This window comes from Rattus rattus, chromosome X (assembly GCF_011064425.1).
Source record: "Rattus rattus isolate New Zealand chromosome X, Rrattus_CSIRO_v1, whole genome shotgun sequence".
In the NCBI taxonomy this organism is placed as follows: Eukaryota; Metazoa; Chordata; class Mammalia; order Rodentia; family Muridae; genus Rattus; species Rattus rattus.
Genome location: NC_046172.1, coordinates 61,692,583 through 61,711,370, shown reverse-complemented (window position 1 = coordinate 61,711,370; position 18,788 = coordinate 61,692,583). Strand labels below are relative to the sequence as shown.

General features: G+C 39.6%; 1 pseudogene; it reads left to right on the top strand.

The window, feature by feature from the left end:
* The first annotated feature begins 262 nt into the window (after nt 1–262).
* LOC116887938 lies at nt 263–17,224 on the top strand (annotated as a pseudogene).
* Nucleotides 17,225–18,788: the final 1,564 nt, after the last annotated feature.

The window sequence follows — 18,788 nt, the reverse complement described above, 5'->3', positions numbered from 1 at the left end:
GAGAAGAGAAGGGAAGCAAGAGACAGACAGGAAAGCTGTGGTCAGTTTGCATATCCATAGAGTAGGTGACACTGATCAACCCAAACAAACAGTTTGGTGGGAGTGGAGCTAAAATATCAAAGTTTTTGTTTGTTTGTTTTTCCCTCTGGAGAATTATGAGTCCATGTTCAACATTCTTTGGCAAAGAACATCTTTATAGTTTGGAGAGAGAGAGATATGTTTATTTTGTTTATAATTAATCACTTCTTCGCGAAAACACCAAATGGAGGATGACACCGGTGCAGCGGGAGGGCCCTTAGGACCCGGGGCCCAGGATTAGGAGGCCCCCGGGCGGCTTCCCCGGGCAGTGGCCTTAGACGCCACTGATGACAAAGAATGGATCCCCGTCACAAAGCCGGGCCTCCTGGTTAAGAACATGAAGATCAGGCAGACAGGAACCGCATGTAGATCTCTCCTGAGAGACACAGCAAGAATACAACAAATACAGAGGCAAATGCCAGCAGCAAACCACTGAACTGAGAACAGGACCCCCTTGAAGGAATCAGAGAAAGAACTGAAAGAGCTTGAAGGGGCTCGAGACCCCATATGAACAACAATGCCAAGCAACCAGAGCTTCCAGGAACTAGCCACTACCTAAAGACTATACATGGACTGACCCTGGACTCTGACCTCATAGGTAGCAATGAATATCCTAGTAAGAGCACCAGTGGAAGGGGAAGCCCTGGGTCCTGCTAAGACTGAAGCTGATGATTGTTGCGTATGCAATGGGGGAGGATGGGGAGGGGAACACCCATAAAAAAGGGGAGGGGGAGGGATTAGGGGGATGTTGGCCAGTAAACCGGGAAAGGGAATAACACTCGAAATGTAAATAAGAAATACTCAAGTTAAAAATAAAATAAAAAAAAACAAAAACAAAAAACAAAACAACAACAAAAAGAAAGAACATGAAGATCAAGTCCTTGGAGGAGATCTACCTGTTCTCCCTGCCCATTAAGGAGTCTGAGATTATTGACTTTTCCTGGGTGCATCTCTAAAGGATGTGGTTCTGAAAATCATGCCAGTGCAGAAGCAGACTCGGGCTGGCCAGCGGACCAGATTCAAGGCTTTTGTCGCTATGGGGGACTACAATGGCCACGCTGGTCTTGGTGTTAAGTGCTCCAAGGAGGTAGCCACTACTATCCGAGGGGCCATCATCCTGACCAAGCTTTTGATCATCCCAGTGCGGAGAGGCTACTGGGGGAACAAGATTGGCAAGCCCCACACTGTGCCATGCAAAGTGACAGGCCACTGCGACTCTGTGCTGGTGCATCTCATCCCCGCCTCCAGAGACACTGGCATTGTCTCTGCTCCTGTGCCCAAGAAGCTACTGATGTTGGCTGGTATAGATGACTGCTACACTTCAGCCTGGGGCTGCACTGCCACCCTGGGCAACTTTGCCAAGGCCACCTTTGATGCCATCTCCAAGACCTACAGCTACCTGACCCCCCTGGCCTCTGGAAAGAGATTTTGTATTCACCAAGTCTCCCTTGTCAAAATTCATGACCATCTGTGAGAAACCCACAGAGTCTGTTCAGGGGCCGGAGAGCTCCAGCTGTTTTTACCACATAAGGGTTTTTATACAAGAAAAATAAATGAATTAAGTCTGTTAAAAAATAATTAATCACATGGGATTACCAATTCACCACAATAACTCCTTTATCCTTAATTGCTTGTAGTACATACAGAATTTTTCTCTCTATTCAAATTGACGTTTAAAAAACTACTTAATATCACAGAAGCTGATAACTCAGAATAACTTTTTGCTGCCCGATTTCATGTAAACAAGGAAATTGGAGAGAGAGGGGGGAGGGGGAGGAGGGGGAGGGGAGGGAGGGAGGGAGGGAGGAGGGAGGAGAGAACACAAAGGGATATAGTTTTTCTCATTTTAAGCATGATGATTATGATGATTCCCAGAGATTTTTTAGCTATGTTCCAATATAAGGTCTTTGTAGATTTGAGAGTATTCACTCTCTAGAAGGAATGTTTCACAAATGGTTGCTGGGCCATGAGATAACTACCATTAAATACTATGGTATAAGAAAATTATATAGCTTATATAATTGAATATAGTAATTAATCTATAGTAAGTGCTCATTTCAGAACAAGAGGAATTCATGAAACACAAATATCATTAATTTAAAACCATAATTGTTTCAGTTTCACATAATTAAAACTGACAGAAATGTGTTTAAGATATGCAGTGTGATAGTTTGATAGTAGGCAGACATTTTGAATTGATTATAATAGTAAAATCTCACACTATCAGCACATATAGTTTCCCAAATTTATTTCATTTTCTTTGGATATGTTCTGAGTAGTAAGATACTTGACTCAAGTAATACTTATATATATATTTTTTAATATTTTAGAAAGTACTACATATTACCATAGTCGTTACTATTTACACTCTCATTATTGTTTGTGAAGAGCCCTCTTTGCTTCTTTTTATGCTTTCCAACAGTTATTACCTGCTTTTTAATAGTAGCTGTCCTTATGGGTTGAGGTGATAGGTAAGTTTGGTGTTCATTTTCATTTTTGTGATGATCAGTGATGTTTAACAGCTTCAGACAATGGACTTTAGTTTTAGAACCTACAAACAGCCTAAAGGTTGTCAGAATCTTTCTTTATTTTTGAAAAAAAAATGTTGTCTGTTTAGTTTCTTAGGTTTGTAAATTATTAGTATATTTTTCTATTGAATAAAAATTGGTTTACAAATATTTTCTTCCAGTTCACATATTGCCTTTGTTCCTCCTTGATAACTGGTTCATTTTTTCCTCTGCAGAACTGTTTTGTTGTTGTTGTTGTTGTTGTTTTAAAATTTTGTGTTTTCTCACTTATTTATCTTTACTTTGAAAAGCTTTTTAAAATTATTTAGTTTTTACTTGAATGAATGTTTGCCTATATGTTTGTATGTGTACTGTATGCATGCATGTTTGGTGCCAAAAAGGGTCAGGAAAGGACACCAGATATATTGGAACAGGAGTTATGGGTTAGTGTAGACTTTCATATGGGTGACTATAGGCTTTCATGTGGGTGGTCAGTGCCTACCTGGGTCCTCTGTAAGAGCAAAACATGCTTTTAATTGCTGATCCAACTCTCCAGTACATATATTTACTTTTGATCTTGATACATGTACATTCATATCCCAAAAGTTATTACTAAAACAAATATCAAAAACCTTCTTTCTTCATGATTTCAGATCTTTATAATTAAAAGAATACCTATTCCTATTTGAAGTTCTTGTCAAAAATTTGTTCAGAATATACACATGTTGTTCTATTGTTATTTTTTATTATTATGGCTTCGTTATTTATTAGAAAAATAGGGAATAAGGTATTTCCAGCTTCGTCCTTCCTGAAGATTATGTAGGTTATTCTTATCCAGTTGTACTTACAGAAAAGTTCTGGATCTTTTTCATATACCTGTGAAAATGCCATTGCAATTTTGATAGAGATTGCATTGAGTCTCTGAATTTCTCTGGGACATATAAACTTTTTAACAATATTGATTCACCATTCATTAATATTAAATAGAATTCTAGTTCTGTGCTTTTAGTTAACATTTTATTCATTTCAGTTTAAAGACCTTTCAGGTAACTCTTTGATTAAATTTATTTCTAAGCATGTCACTCTTTGTGGTTCAATTCAAATGACATCTTTTCCAGATTGTTTTTATGAATAGTTTGTATTTTATAAAATGAAACTGATTTTTAAACTTGATTTGATATGCCTCAAATTTTTTATCAGTTCTAGTACTTTTAAAGTATACATTTTGGGTTTTCAGTACGAAGATCATTCTATTAGCAAATAAACAAGTAAACAACAAAAAGTACAAGTCAACTTTTTCTTTTTCATGTTGGATGATCTATATGTATTCTTGCTAAATTTCTCTAGCCAGAGACCAGAATGAAATCAAATAAAATGAACACATATATCTTGTTTATTAGCTTAATGGAAAAACATTAAAATTGCATATTGAAGATATTAGTATTTAGCACTTATATCTACTATTGAATATATATTTCTTGAAACCATTATTCTTGTTGAGACCTTTTATCATAAAATTTTATTAAATTTTAAAAATAACTTTCTCATCCATCTGTGATAATGAAAATTTAATCCATTTGTCTGTTATTTTGGTATGTAACATTAATTTACACACACACACACACACACACACACACACACACATCCAAAAACCTTTGCATCCCAGAGGAAAATTTCACTTAATCTCAATGTATGATCATTCTTTATGCCATTTAATTTTGTTTGCCATTGATTTTTTGAGTATTTTTACTTCTAGATATGCCAGACACATTAACCCATGATTTTTGTTTCTCAAAGTATATTTTTTCTGAGGGCAATGCTGTGATTCTGAAATGGGTTTAGATGAGTCTCTACATTTTTGCCATTTTTTGTAAAGGTGCAAATTGATTTCCTTAATCTTGACAGAATATAATAGTCAAATGACATGATAGGGCTTTTTAGCTACTCATTCTTTGTCTTATTTACTATCTGCTCAGATACTGTATTTTTTTCATAATGTAGCCCTGATAGCTTGTTTCTAGGAATATATCCGTTTATTCTAAGTTGTTTATTTAAAGTTTTGTAATCCTCATTAATAGCTGTCTGGAAATGCTCCCTATGTAAGTTAGATAAATTGTAATATCCATATAAAGCCTCTTGTAGGTATGTTTGCAGGATGAGCATTTGGTATTGAATCCAGTGCTCTCCACTGAGGAAGATTATTTGTCCTGCTCTCATCATTTCATAGTTGACTGTAATTCTATGTTTACCTTTCCCTCATTTTACCATGTCAATTTGTGCTACCCTATATTTAGATATACACACATATATAACTAAAGGTAAAGAAACAATGAATTTCAAGGAGAACAAGAAGCTTATATAGTATGGACTGGAGGAAGAAAAGGAAAGGGAAATGGTGAAATTATAATATCCAGAAATAAAAAAAAATAATGTATTGTGTACAAGTTGACAAAAATTGTATTTTTCTCTTCTTTCATTCATTGTTTTGATTTGTCTCTCCTTTTGTCTTGGTTAATCTAACAAGTTTGTTGTCCTTGTGTTTAAAATCCATTATTTCTTTTTCTTTTTATTTATTGTGGTCATTTTAGTACTTGTTTTTTATTGCCTCTGTGAATTTCCAATTTCACTTTTTATGCTGCATTGAGCCTTCTTTTACATATTTTGTTCAGCTAACTTGAGTTGTAAAATTAAGAAGTTCATTTAAAATGTTTTTCTTAGCATTATTCAATTTATAGAGATTTTTTATTAGAACTACTTTTCACACTCAATGGTATTTTATATGTCCATTTTATTTGTCTTACAATATTTATTCCTTTTTCATATTGTCTATGATCCATTAGTTAATCAACAGTATGATTAACTTCCATGTATTTGTGAATGTCCTAATGTGCTTCATTGTTTATTTCTTTTAAGTAATTTGACCAAAAGTATTTGTTACAATTTCAGTCCCATTACCAAGTTTATGAAAATGTGATTTTTTTCTAATCTATGATGTAGTTGAAAAATTATCAATGAAAATACTTAAGAAAATGTATGTAATGCTGCAGATAAATGTCATGCTTTTTGTGGTTTTTGGATACATTTAGTCTATATCTTTCCAGCTTATCTTTTAAACATATGTGAATAAAAGACACTCGTGATTTATCATTGAGGATGAGTTATTGATACTGCATACTCTTATATTGTTAATTCTTATTTCAGTTTTGTTACTATTCCAACATCTTTGTGCTTTGATATTGTGGACACATATTCTTAGAATTGTTAAGTCCATTTGATGAACTACCTAAGTACACCCTTTATCTACTGTGCGAGTTTGATGAAAAGTCCTTCTTTTTAATAAGTGTAAAGACATTCATACTCTCTTATACATGGACTATACTTTCCACTTCATTGCCTTCTGTTTGCAAGTGTCCTTGAGGCACATGTGAGTTACATAGCATATATTATCATTTGTGTTTTTCATATACATATGTATTTTATTACTTAAATATTTAATCAAGATAATGTTACATCAATACTCCCTTTCCTATCCTTCTTCTAACATCCCCCATATTTCCCTAGCTCCTTTCAAATTCTTGAAATCTTTTTTTGTTATTTGTTATTAAAGGCTATCTTCTACACAGTTTTTGGTCATAGGTTCTCTACACAGCAATGGAATAGTAACTAAGACAGTGGAGTTTCTTATAAAAGAACTCCATTTGAAGGATAAATTCATTCTTTATTGTCTCTACTTATCTGATATTCCTATACTCTTCACTCATTCTTCAAAAAACCCTAATGACAACATAAGCAAGAAACATTTCTAAACAGTTCTGTTAGTGTTATAATTTTACATACTATTCACTTATCCTACTGTTGTATTTTTCTCTTTTATTATCCAACTATTCAATATTTTAATTGATTCTAGATTCTATTTAAATTTAAATTAGTATCTTTTATCATCAATACAAGAACTCAGTCTAAGAGGTACATTCACTCATTAAGACAGTCAACAGATAGGCAGTTATGTACTTACTTTATGAAAGTACTGAAGTCTCATGTTTATAAATTAAAACTATAAGAAAAGTCCAAGAAACTCTTCCATTACTTTGTAGAGACACCATGACCAACTTATGGGAGGTAGCATTTAATTTGGGACTTGTTTAGAGTTTCAGAAGGTTAGTCTATTATCATCATAGTAAAAATCATAGCAAAAGGCAGGAAGAATTGGAGTTAAGGCAATATAGCTAAGTGCTTATATAGGAAGCAGAGAGCAGGAGAGAGAGGGAGGGATGGAGGGAGGGAGGGAGGGGAGGAGGGAGGGAGAGAGAGATTAGACCAGACACCAGTCTTTTGAAACTTCAAACTCTACCTCCAGTGACACACCATATCCAAAAAAGGCCATACCTTTTAATCCTTTCTAAACAGTCAGCAAACTAGAAAGCAAACATTAACATATATGAGTCTTTGGGAATCATTCTTTTTTAAACTACCACATTTCACTCCCTAGACCTCATAGGCTTGTAGCCATAACATAATGCAAAATGTACTTAGTCCAACTTCAAAAATTGCTGTCTTTCACAGTCTCAAGACTATTTAAATCCCCAAAGTCTAAAACTCCTCTGAGATTTAAGGTGATCTCTTAACTATACACCAAGTATAAGCAAAAATTAATTTGCTTATCTCTAATATATCCAATGACAGAATATACATTACCATTCTAAAAGTACAAAAAGACTACTCTTTAATGAGAAAATACTGGACGAAAACAAGACCAAATCCCAGAAAAGCAGGAAAAAAAATTCATATCCAGACCGTGATATCTCTTTATATCTCCATCCAGCTTTGTGGATTCCAACACATCTCTTTGTCCTGGCTGGTTCCATAGAATGTAGTTTTCCCTGGCAGGTGTCCCATCGTTCTGACATCTCCAACAACTTGGGGTCTCCAAAACAAGCCACATCTCACCTTTACAGTTTCATGCAATGTCCTTTCTAGCCCTCCAAGCAAGTACTCTACTGCCACATGCATCAGTGAAGTTCCTTAAGTGTAGGAAGAAATACAGCAACCCCTTTCTCCAGTAGTGTTATAGTTTAAAGCCTGATCTACGTGGGTGGTCAAAGGTGTCAAATGTTTCTATTTGCTTGGGATTCAATGAGGCCCCCTCCTTGAATTGGATTTGCACAAGCTTTGGATTGTTGATTCCTTTTAGATGGAGAAAATCCCTTGGGCTTCTTCCTTTTATAGGTTACAAGATTACCTGGATAGAATTTTTCTCTAATGATACCACTCCCTCTATTTAAACTGTACTATGTAAAGAAGAAACTCACTAACATACCCTTGAATTTCTTGCCCTTCTACTTTCTTTTTACATCTTCATCTACTGTTGTTTTTTTTCAAGATGTATAGGAATTTTAATCCAGCAATTTGGCTGTTCTAGCAAAGGGTCACATCCAAAGACCTTTTAGATCTGTTTTTGAGCTGGAATGACACAACACTAATCCTTCTGGCTGGAATACAGAAATGCCCTTAGTACAAATTTTTATACCAAACAATGAAGGTAAAATTAGTTTGTAGAAGGAAATAGCCATGTTCGAAGGAAATGTCTAATTCAGGGTCAGATGAAATGACAAATTTGTCTGCCCCTTAAATAGATTTATTTACATTTATATTATACTACATAATCTATATTATATAAATATAATTATAAATTCTAAATTATATAGAATTGAATTCTATAATTCAGATATAGATGTCTATAACTATATTCTACAATAAAATATATTATAAAATATAACAAATTATAATTATATATACTATATATCATAATTATATAATACATAAAATATATTATATATTTAATTAAATTATACATTGTCTTTAGTTTGTATATATATTATATTATCTACATTATAGATACAATCTATATCTAATATATTGATATAGATATAATATCTGTATAATAGAATTAGGTTCTATCAAATAAAAAAGGATGAGTCAGAGAGAATATATACCCAACATTTAGGAGAACAATCAGGAAAAGAGTCTATTTAAGAGCAACTCAGGGTCAGCTGAACCAGTCAGTCAGTTCCATATAGTTCCATATAGTTCAGTTGAGTACAGTTCGGTCATAGAGTTCAGGGTCATTTTTTCCAAGGAAAGCAATTGAGACCCAAGCCAAGAAAAGCATATTTGAACCAGTCATCTTGGAGAGATTTTAAATTCAGAACAGATGAATTGAACCAGCCAGTTAGAATTCAGAAAGAACTAGAAAGGGTAAGACCTCTAAGCAGTAAGCATTTGAGATGACAATTACATCAGGCAAATAAAAGTTACATACATAAAGAACATAAAGACATTCATATAGGTTTGAAAAAGAGTTGTTTGATACACACACACACACACACACACACACACACACACACACACATTGAAGGACCCTGTAGGCTTTTGCCAGCCTTACACCCACCTGCCTTGGGTCAAGACTAGGCCAAGTCCCAGCTTTCTGCCTCTGGTCAAAGATAGGCCAAGTTCCATTCTCCATCTGAGAGGAGCAGGAACATACTTGAAAAACTGCAGAATGTACTGACTGATAGTCACCTGACCCTCTGGTTCCAGATAGAGTTTGAATATATGTCATAATCTGCCCATGCTTGCTAGCCAATAGTTTCAAAGGTCAATATGCTTAGCCAATAAGTTTAAACTGTAACCTTGCTGATATAACCTGTACCCCTAAAAAGTATAAAAGTTTCTTATTATAGCTGTTTGGGTCACTTGCCTTGAGGGACTTATTGAGGGTCATCCTGATACACCAGAAAATAAACCTCTTGCTTCTGCATTGACCTGAATCTTGTTGTCTCACTCTGGGGCATCTTGAAGTAAGTACCATTGACCAAGTATGGGGAGGGGGCTTACATTTGGGGATTCATCTGGGATTCAAGAAGGGATTCAAATTACTCAGCTATCAAAAACAATGACTTTATGAAATTCATAGGCAAATGGAGGGAACTGCAAAATATCATCCTGAGTAAGGTACCCAAAACAAGAAAAAACTCACATGTGCTCATTGATAAGAGGCTATTAGTCCAAATGCTTGAATTGCCCTAGATGCACAGAACACATGAAACTCAAGAAGGATGACCAAAATATGGATGCTTCACTCCTTCTTTAAAAGGGGAACAAGAATACCCTTGGCAGGGAATAGGGAGGCAAAGATTAAAACAGACACAGAAGGAACACCCATTCAGAGCCTGCCCCACATGTGACCCATACATATACAGCCACACAATTAGACAAGATGGATGAAGCAAAGAAGTGCAGACCGACAGGAACCGGATGTAGATATCTCCTGAGAGACACAGCCAGAATACAGCAAATACATAGGCGAATGCCAGCAGCAAACCACTGAACTGAGAACAGGACCCCCGTTGAGGGACTCAGAGAAAGGACTGGAAGAGCTTGAAGGGGCTCGAGACCATCTGAACAACAATGCCAAGCAACCAGAGCTTCCAGGGACTAAGCCACTACCCAAAGACTATACATGGACTGACCCTGGGCTCCAACCTCATAGGTAGCAATGAATATCCTAGTAAGAGCATCAGTGGAAGGGGAAGCCCTGGGTCCTGCTAAGATTGAACCCCCAGTGAACGTGATTGTTCGGGGGAGGGCGGTAATGGGAGGAGGATGGGGAGGGGAACACCCATATAGAAGGGGAGGTGAGGGGTTAGGGGGATATTGGCCCGGAAACCGGGAAAGGGAATAACAATCGAAATGTAAATAAGAAATACTCAAGTTAATAAAGAAAAAAATAAAATAATATAAAAAAAAAGGGATTCAAGTAGACCTCAGGTGGTCACCTGAGTGACCACCAATTATACTGATTGAAGGGGAAAAGACTGAGCTCTGCAACAGGTACCTATTTGTGTTTGTCCCCGTCTTTTGCTTCCACTTTTGGCTCTAGAGCATGGTGTCTGCAGGAAAGCCTCTGGTCTGGTGTGGGCATTTACAGCAGGCAAACATGCCTTAAAGCTGTGACGTGGGGAATCTGGAGGACACTTCAGCCCACTGGAGGGAGTTGGGAAGAAGCTGCTCCTTTTGGAAATGGCAAGCCACAGTATTGGCAAGAGCTGACCAAGTCTTGCTATAACCTGGTTTCTGTGCCCGTGGCAGGGGTGAACTGTCTGTGCATTGATTGTCTTTATGTGTGTTCTTGGACTTAGACTGAGATTATTTTTGGACATGGAACAAAACTTAATCTACCCTGTTAAACACCCTAGTTAACTACTGGAGGGAAATTAGGGAAAGACTTGTCAGTAGTAGTAAAGAAAGGTAAGTTAGTTATTCCCTGCTCCTCTGAATGGCCAACCTTCGAGTGGGTGGGCCACCCATAGGACTTTCGACTTGCAGGTGATCAAAGCTATAACGCAAAGAGTTTTTAAGCCAGGATCCCTCGGGCATCCAGACCAAGTGCCCTATATAATTTCCTGGAAGTATCTAGTGGAGGACTCCCATCTCTTCCCCCTTGGATAAAAGACTTTTTGTCTCCGAGACTCTTGACGGCCCTGGTCATGAATGAGAAGAGCACCCATAGAGTTCAGCAAGTCTGTAAAGAACATCCCCCTAGGACCCTACCACAGTGGACCTGCTGCCAATAGATGCTCCACCCACTTACCCCTATCATGGCCCCAGTTCCTACATCCTCTCCTCGAGGATCTTCCTTGAACCCTTGTCCAGCATCCCCTTATCCCCTTCTTCTGGCCCTAGCAAGGGGTGAGGGTGGGGAGGAACCCTCGGAACTCTCGGAACCTTCAGAACCCTGAGAACCAAAACCGACCATGAATATCTGAACCAAAAGGGCCACGTCACCAGATACAACAGTAGCCCTCCCCCTCTGAGCCTACAGGCTCATAGATGAGGATGGTAATCAGGCCATGCAATATTGGCCCTTTTCTTTGTCCAGCTTGTACAACTGGTAAGCCCACCTCCCTTTCAGATAACCCAAGGTGACAAATAATCTCTTTGAGACTGTTTTTAATCATCAGCCACCTGAGATGGTATCCAACAACTCATGAGAGTGCTCTTCATGACTGAAGAGCAAGGGAGGATAATGCAGGAAGCTAGAAAGAATGTTCCCTCAGACACCAGACACAGGGGCACCATCAATTGTCCAGGCTGTCGTCTACAGAAGATTTTCCCTGACAATACCTGACTGAGACTTTAATATGGCAGAAGGAAAGTAGCACCTAAAGATCTAGCACCGGGCTCTGTTGGCAGGTCTCAAGGGCACTGAACAATGACCCACTAATTTGACCAAGGTACCTGAGTTTAAGCAGGACTAGACAAGCGTGCCTATAGCCTTTTAGAGTGACTCAATGGATATGTTCCATCAGTATATACCCTATGACCCCAGAAGTGAGGAGCATAAAGCTACTGTATCTAGGCTTTTATAGACCAAGCTACTAGAGATATCAGGAAAAAGCTTCAGAGGCTAGAGGGACTATAGGATAAGTCCTTGAGAGATTTTGTGTATGTTGCTGAGCTTTATCATAATAGGGAAAGAGAAGAGGAAGAGGAGCAAAGAAAGAGAAAGGAAGAGGACAAAAGGCAGATGAAGAAAGAAAAAAGACGAAAAATTTGCAGAGAATTTTGGCTATATGGTAGTCAGAGAGTTTATAGGAAGAAAGGACCCTCCATCAGGAGGGATAGAAAAATTCTCAAAAAAAAATCAATGTACATATTGCAAGGAAAAATGCCATTGGGCCAGGGAGTGTCCCAATAAGCAGAAGCAGGTAGGCTCCAAGATTTGGGAAAAGAGAGCCCAGACTGCAAAAGTGTTGGCTCTGGGTGAAGACAGTAATTATCAGAGACAGGGTTTGGACCCCTTCTCCCAAACTCATGGTAACTCTGAGAGTGGAGAGGAAACCCACTCAATTCTTGGTGGACACAGGGACTCAACACTCAGTCCTCCTCTAAGCTGATGGCCCAGTTTCCAAGAAAAAAGTCTTGGGTCCAAGGAGCCACTGGTACCAAAATGTATTCATAGACTACCTAAAGAACAGTGAACCTAGGGATGAACTGGGTTTCCCATTCATTTATCGTCATCTATGACTGTCCCTACCCTCTGTTGGGGTGAGACTTAACTCTCCAAGATGGGGACCCAGATACATTTCCTGCCTGATGGGCTGCAACTAACTCATACAGGAGATCTCATACACGTTCTGACTACTAGACTAGATGATGAGTATAAATTACTTGAAACCACCTGGGCAGAAGCGGCAGGGATGGGCAGAGAAAAATGTCATTTCCCTCCCGAACTCCTGCCCCCATCATGGTAGAACTTAAATTGCAGGTTATCCCAGTGTCTTTCAGACAATACCCTATGTCTCGAGAGGCATAAGAAGGAATTAAGCCACACATCTCCAGGCTCCTCCAGCTTGAAGTGTTATGTAAGTACAGTTCAGTCTGAAATATAACATTCCTGCCAGTTAAGAAGCTGGGCGCTAATGATTACCACCCAGTCCAGGATTTATAAGAGGTAAACCATTGTGTGGTTGTTATTCACCCTACTGAATAACACCTACACTCCGTTGAGTTCTTGCCACCTTCCAGAATTTTGTATACAGTCTTAGACTTGAAAGATGCTTTCTTCTGCCTGTGCTTGGCACCCCAAAGTCAAGAACAGTTCACCTTTGAATGGAAAGACCCAGGGGGTGGGACTACTGGTATGTGGACTAGATTACCCAAGGATTCAAAAACTCACCCACCATCCTTGAAGAGGCACTTCTTGAGGACCTGAGACCCTATTAGTAGGCCAACATATAGGTGACTCTTTGCAGTATGTATATGACCTTCTCTTGGCTGCCAAAAGCAAGAGACAATGCCTTAAAGGGACTAAGAACCTACTATCAGTTGGGTACACTGAGATATCGGGCTTCACTTAAGAAGGCTCAAATTTGCCAAAAACAGGTAAGGTATTTGGGGTACCTCCTAAAGAATGGGCAGTGCTGGCTCTCAGAAGTCAGAAAGGAGACTATATTCCACATCCCTCCACCTTCAGGCCCCGAGCAGATGTGAGGGTTTCTAGGCACAGCTGGGTTTTGTCACCTGTGGATTCCAGGATCTGCAGAATTATCAGCCCATCTTTGCCTGCTCACTAAGTGTAATGGGCCCTTTAAGAGGGGAAAAGAGGAACAGGAGGTATTTGATAGCATCAAGTGGCCCCTACTGACTGTCCCTGCACTTGGGCTCCCCAGTGTCACCAAGCCCTTTCAGTTTTATATGGCTGAGAATAATGGAATTTCAAAGGGGTTCTGACTCAGACATTGGACTGTTGGAAAAAAAGATCAGTAGCCTACCTATCCTAAAAGCTGGGTGCTGTGGCAGCTGGGTGACCCCCATGTGTTAGAATTATTGCAACAGTAGCCACCTTGGGTCCAAGATGCTGATAAATTGACTTTGGAACAAAACTTGATGGTGGCTGCACCACATGCTCTGGAGAATGTAATAAAGCAACATCCTGACTGCTGGCTGATGAATGCCAGGGTGACCCACTACCAGACTCTGCTTCTGAAGTCTGACCAAATCACCCTTTCTCTACCAGTTGGTCTCAATCTGGCCACTTTGCTGCCTGATTTCCACCTTGAGCTACCACAGCACAAGTGTCAAGAAATTCTGCCAGAAGCCCATGGATGAAGGAAAGGCCTCTCCAACCAACCCCTGCTGGGAACTGAGATTACCTGGTTTATAGATGGGAGCAGTTTTCTCCATGAAGGTCAGAGACTAGTGGGTGCTGCCTTGGTGGATGGCATAGATGTCATCTAGGCTGAACCTCTACCCCTCGACCACCAGCACATCAGTGCAGAAAGCAGAGCTAATTACCCTCACCAACGCCTTGAAACTTGGGACCAACAAGAAAATTAACATATACAAAGATAGCAGATATGTTTTTGCCACAGTCCATGTCCAGTCCACGGGGCTATATACCAAGAGACAGGACTGGTCACATCAAAGGGAAAAGAAATAAAAAAACAATCAAGATATCTTGGATTTCATGAATGCCCGGATGAAGCCACAGAAACTATGAGTATTATTCATTGACCATGACATCAGATGGGAAGAGACTCAGTGGCCTGAGGCAATAACCAAGCATATCAAGTGGTTCAAGAAGTGGCTATGCAGGAGACTATCCAGGTTATGGATCTGCAAGAAACACCTGCTGGGAAATGGGACTGAACTAAAAAGGAAGGCTTCATTTAGAATATACAAAAGAAAAGACCTGTCTATATTGCTAGCCACCCTACCAAATATTACTTTGAGAAGGAAGGACAACAGCACACACTAGAAGGGAGAACTATACTCCCCAGAAAGCAAGCAAAAGATGTACTTGGCAAAATGCATAAATGAACTCATTTAGAAGATAAGAAGCTCATCCAAGTACTCAAGGGATCTAAGGTATATGTAACAGACCTTAGGTTTTTTGTCAGAGAGAGAGTAGAACAGTGTAAGTTATGCCAGCAATTGAATGTTCGTGCAGCAAAAAGCAAACAGGGCAAGAGACCTAGGAGAAAGAAGCCTGGAATATAGTGGGAGGTCGATTTTACAAAAGTTAAGCTAGGAAAATATGGTTACAAATACCTTCTAGTGTTTCAAATACCTTTCTCTGGATGGGTTAAGGCTTTTTCCCCTAAGCAAGAAACAGCTACTATTGGAGCCAAGAAGGTATTAGAAGAAACGTTCCCGAGGTTCAGAGTGCCCAAGATTATTGAATCAGATAATGGTCCTGCTTTTATTTCTAACGTAAGTCAGGGATTGGCAGAGATATTAGGGACTGATTGGAAGCTCCCTTGTGCATATAGTCCCCAGAGCTCAGGGCATGTAGAGAGAATAAACAGAACCCTAAAGAAGACCTTAACTAAATTGACCTTGGAGATTGGTGCTGACTGGGTGGTGCTCCTTTTCCTGGCCCTTTTCCAAGCCCAGAACATCTCCTACCATTTTAACCTGACCCCTTTTGAGATCCTGTTTGGTATCTCAACTCCCTTGATGTCTACTAGGCCCTCCCTGGAGGTATTACAACACACTGATAGAAACCTCTTCTCCAAGCCCTTCAATCAATAAAACATGAGATTTGGCCCAAACTGTGTGCTGTGTATGCTCCAATGATGCCAGAAGCCCCTCCCCCCCAGCTTCCAAACTGGTGACTGGGTCTATATCCAGAGACATTGGGCATAGTAAGCTGAACGCCAGTGGAAGGACCCTTCCTGGTGCTTCCACAGCCCTCAAGGTGGACAGTATGACACCCAGCCTCCAGGGACCCTCACTGGAATGAATAGAAGACAGACAATATGCTCAAACTCAAGATTTCCTGTCCCTCCATTGGACAGGAGACACCATGAAATAATTATGGTACTTCCTCCTGCCCTGCTGCTTTAGAACCTTAAACCCCCACCAACCCTTCAATCTGGCTTGGATAGTTGAGAACCCCAAGACAGGATACTGGGCTCCACCAGAAACCACCAAACAACCTGTGGGTGATTTCCTGACTTAATATTTGATCTATGTTAACTGGCTAAGGGTTCATGGCCATATTCTAATACTCAAAAGACACTATGGAACTCATATGCAAGCTGCTGGTGGAGAACTTTCTACTTGTGCCATGGAGGAAAGAGGACCTTCAAGTGTGAAGGACCAGAACAATCTTACTGTGTGGCATGGGGATGACAGATGTCTATGGGTGGTAATAACCCCTGACCGACCTCAGGGGAGGACCTTGTTACCATAGCTAGGGAAGGTACAGATACACTGGTAAAGCTTAAGTTTTCAGACAAATGACTATGGGCAATGGCATGGGAAGCCAGGACGTCCTGGGGTCTTAGAATAAGGGTCACAGGAAGATATGATCCCAGGTTACTTTTTACCATTAGACTTTTGGTACAGTCATTTACTGACCATTTACCCATAGCACTGGAACCTAACCCAATGTTAGCATCCTCTAAGCCAATATTGACACAATTTTCTAAGCCTGTAGCTCCTGGACCCTCTGAGAAACCTACTCTGGGACCTCGACCTCTATTCCTTTACTCAGGCCCTCTGAATCAGTAGATACTCTTTGATCTATGATGTTAAAAACCTTTCAAGTCCTAAATGTCTCACAGTCTGAACACACCACCTTGGGCTAGTTATGTTACAATGCAAAATCTCTTCTATGAGGGAATCGGGCTGGTAGCAGAGGATAACATTTCAGAAGACAAGGAGACATGCAAATGATCTCAAGAGGGGCCTTTGTTGACCTTACAGACCAGGTCAGGCCAAAGCAGCTGTGTCGAAGTTATCCCAACTAACTATCTGCATCTATATAACCAGACTAACTCTTCTGTACCTTCAATCTGGATAGTACCCCCAACCATCAAGCATGGTGGGCTTGCACCACAGGGTTGACCACTTGCATGCATGGAGAAATTCTCAATTCCTCCCACCCTGAAGGGTTTTGTGTAATAGTCCCGTTGGTGCCTGTAATAACCTATTCTGAAGAAACTTTCCTCTAGGCCCTATTAGGGAACCCAGTTGGAAGTCTAGTGACTGGTACAGAAAAGAGAACCCGTCTCTTTGACATTGGCCCTAATTTTGGGAGCAGGCCTAGCCAGGGCAGGTACTGGTATTAAGGCATTAACTTTACAAGATAAGAATTATTTAACCTCAAAGCAGATATTGATGAAGATAGTCAATGTCTAGAGAAATCATCTCCCATTTAGAAAGTAATGTTGATTACCTGGCAGAGTTTTTATTACAGAATAGAAAAGGGCTAGATTTGGTATTTTTACAACAGGGAGAGTTATGTGCCCAATTACATGAAGAATACTGTTTCTATGTAAGTAACTAGGGGGTGATTGGAGAGTCCCTAGCAAAAGTGTGAGAAAGTTTAGAGTAACACAAAAAAGGATGAGAAATTCCAAAGGCTGATATCATTCCCATTTTGATGCCTTCCCTTAGTTAAACATCCTCATATCCACCTTGTTAGGACCCCTAATTGTTCTCCTGCTATTGTTGACCTTTGGATACTACATATTGAACAAGCTTATAGCCTTCATAAAAGAGAGAATAGGAGCAGTACAGCTGATGGTCCTATGCCAACAATATGAGACCCTGAGGACAGGACCTGAAGGATGTGAGTTAGTTACCAGAGACCCCTGAGTGTAGTTCCAAGATTGGAGCTTGTACAAGAAAAAGGGGGCAATGAAGGGCCCTAGGGACTTTCACCAGGCTTACACCCACCCACCTTGGGTCAAAGCTAGGCCAAATTCCATTCTTACCTGCAGATCTCCAGAGGAGCAGGAACATTCTTGAAAAACTGCAGAATGTACTGACTGATAGTCACCTGACCCTCTGGTTCCAGATAGAGTTTGAATATATGTCATAATCTGCCCATGCTTGCTAACCAATAGATTCAAAGGTCAATATACTTAGCCAATAAGTTTAAACTGTAACCTTGCTGATGTAATCTGTACCCCTAAAAGATATTAAAAAACTGCTTATTATAGCCATTTGGGATGACCTTCTAGTCACTTGCCTTGAGGGATGCATTAAGGGTCAATCCTGATGCAATGGAAAATAAACCTCTTGCTTTTGCATTGATCTGCACCTCAGTGTCTGACTTGGGAGTGACTCAAAGTAAGTACCACTGATTAAGGGTCTGGTCTTACAAAAAAATAAACCTCATGGTGCATGAGTACATGAGTATGTGATATGCAAAATAATCGTAAATTCTGTCTTGAGATACCTGGTTCCTAATTGTTTAGGCAGAGACTCAGATACTGCAGAACTGTACTGAAAAGGCTAGTATGATTCCCTGACAGATTTCAAATTGGCAGTCAAAGAGACTAGACCTAAGAACTGGACAAGTCCAGGCAAGCCCAGTCAAATCAATTACGAATAGAAAAAACCTCAGGCTCCAGACTTTACTTCCTGATAATGATTCGGGAATGCCTAGAGATAGAATAAGATAAAACTCATCTACGCTATATTTCCAATGTGCTTTAAAACAAGATTGTGAGCTGACATTGTTGTCTCTCTATCTTGATAATGGGAGACACCAGCATGCTGGACTTCTTCAGAATAAAACACTTTGGGCTATCATTCTCTGGTGCATCATAGATGTGTACAGTCCTTAGTATTGCATTGTCCCCCATATAAGAACATATTCCATGCTTTCCACATGTATTTTGTGGT